The sequence below is a fragment of the Theropithecus gelada genome, chromosome 13 (assembly GCF_003255815.1).
Source record: "Theropithecus gelada isolate Dixy chromosome 13, Tgel_1.0, whole genome shotgun sequence".
Taxonomy (NCBI): Eukaryota; Metazoa; Chordata; class Mammalia; order Primates; family Cercopithecidae; genus Theropithecus; species Theropithecus gelada.
In genome coordinates, this window is record NC_037681.1 from 25,389,014 (window position 1) to 25,391,445 (window position 2,432).

Consider the following 2,432-nt stretch of genomic DNA (forward strand, 5'->3'; position numbering starts at 1 on the left):
ATGCGTTCTACCTCCCTCTAAGCTCAGTGGTAATGATAATTGTAGAGAAAACATGACCACCGCTTGAGACATCTGCAGGGGAGGCAGTTGAACAAACTGAACAAGGTGGGAGGAACAAGAGTGTGCATCACAGTCTAGATGGATATTAGGACCTAGATTACTTTCCTGCGGCTGCCCACCCAGAGTCCGCAAACTGAGTTGCTTTAAACAATGCAAATGGTGCTCGTTTCCACAGCACGAATGCTAAAATTGGAATGACATAAAAAAGATTAGCACGGCCCCTCCACAAGGATGACATGCAAATTCATGAGGCATTCCAGAAGAATGCAAATGTATCCCCACAGTTCTGGAGGCCAGAAGTCTGAGATCAGGGTGTTGGTAGGGCCATGTGCTCTCTGAAGGCTGTAGAGGTAGATCATTGCTTACTTCTCTCTTCGCTTCTGGTGGTTTCCAGCTTCTTGCTGTCCTTGGCTTGAAGATGCATCTCTCCAGTCTTTGCCTCTGTCATCACATGACATTCTTCCTGTGTCTCTTCTCCTTTTCTAATAAGGACACCAGTCATATTGAACTTATGGCCCACCTTACTTCATTACGAACTCATCTTGATTATATCTGCAAAGATGCTATTTCAAAATAAGGTCAATTCACAGGTACTGGGGCTAGGACTTGAATGTATCTTCTTTTGAGGAGTACAGTTCACTCCACAACAGGATTAGGAGTGAATTGCAAGCCCAGTAGGAACAGTCTCACAGTGAACAGAGAAAATCTTCCCAACTCTTCGTTTCTTGTGTTACTGGTTCCAAGGTATCCGTTTCTCCTGGTACTCTCTCATTCAACACATCAGCATTTCAGTGCCAAGAGCTGAAAGTGGCTCAGAGAAAAGAAGCGCAAGGTGCTGCCCCCACAGACTCTGCCCAGGAGGTCTCATTCTTCTTCATGGACTCTGAGTGAGACCTGCTGCCTCTGGGACCCCCTGTCCCTGGAACCTCTCTTGTTCCTCCCTCATTGTGTATTTTCTACATTACCCACATTGTGTAACTCAATCTGTGTATTAGTCCATTTTCATACTGCTATAAGAAACTGCTCAAGACTGGGCAATTTATAAAGGAAAGAGGTTTAATTGACTCACAGTTGTGCATGGCTAAGGAGGCCTCAGGAAACTTACAATCATGGGGGAAGGCAAAGGGAAAGCGAGCACCTTCTTCACAAGGCAGCAGGAAGGAGAAGTGCTGATTGAAGACGGAAGAGCCCTTTATAAAACCATCAGATCTTGTGAGAATTCACTCACTATCACAAGAATAGCACGGGGAAACCACCCTGATGGTTCAATTTCCTCCACCTGGTCTCCCTCTTGACACATGGGGATTATGGGTATTACAATTCAAGATGCGAATTGAGTGGGGGCATAAATCCTAACCATATTACCATGTAACTGACAAAATGACCTTGTAAATGGTATCTGCTTATTGGACACTTTTCTGCATACTAAGGATAAAAGACATTCAAAGCCCTGCCCTGGAGGAGCTTATGATCCAGTAGCACACACATGGCTTTTCTAACATTTTTCCTTCTCCTAATTAGATTCTCAGTTCTGGAGGGCAGACCCTTTTATTATACATGAATTCCACCCACCCACCCATGCAGTGCCATAGTGAATAAATATTCCGTGATTATTTTAGAGTTATGGGCTGTGATTTGAAATCCATGAGTGGTCTGCTATCTTGTCAATCACACTAGTCTCCACTTCAGCCCAAATACATGGGGACAGAAACTTTATTTCTATATTGAATACAGATTCCTGGTTGGCTGGCAAACAATAGTTTTTAATCACAGCAGATAAGAAAGTGGAAGAAGTAGGTATTTTTTTTTTCTGAAAACTTGATAGATCTGTACTTCAAAATCCTAAGGAAAAGATTATAGTTCCTGCATTGGTTTTCTGTGACTATTGTAAGAATTAATACAAACATGGTGGTTGAAAACAACAGAAATGTATTCTCTCACAATTCTCTAGAAAGCAGGTAACACATGGATAATGCAAAACATCATGCAGCCATTAAGCTTAGGTAGAAAATTAATCACATGGGATGCTGCACATGATACTTTTAAAAGGAAGGAGGTAGATTTATGTATATGTTATAATCACTTTGGAACGAAAATAGCATAAATTATATGAATAAAAGTAGGAAAAAAACATGGAAGGAGTATGCATTAGCAGTTAATAAAAATCATTGTGTTTAAAGATTATAAGATGTATTTTCAATGCTTAGTTTTATAATTATTTGAAAAATAATCTAAAGGCTTTAAAAAGAGCATTTGTTATTTGTATTTTTAGAAATAAAAACTTTAAATACCATTCTAAGAAAAAAATGATATAACCAGCAACATATAATGGAATAAGAAAAGCAATGAGGAAGATGATTTGTAATTGATCT

The 2,432-nt window shown here is 40.0% G+C and overlaps 1 non-coding gene across 1 annotated transcript; it reads left to right on the forward strand.

The window, feature by feature from the left end:
- Positions 1 to 219: 219 nt before the first annotated feature.
- On the forward strand, positions 220 to 326 carry LOC112605424. Its single transcript, XR_003115419.1, has one exon. It is a non-coding gene; the product is annotated as a U6 spliceosomal RNA (small nuclear RNA).
- The last annotated feature ends 2,106 nt before the right edge of the window (positions 327 to 2,432 follow it).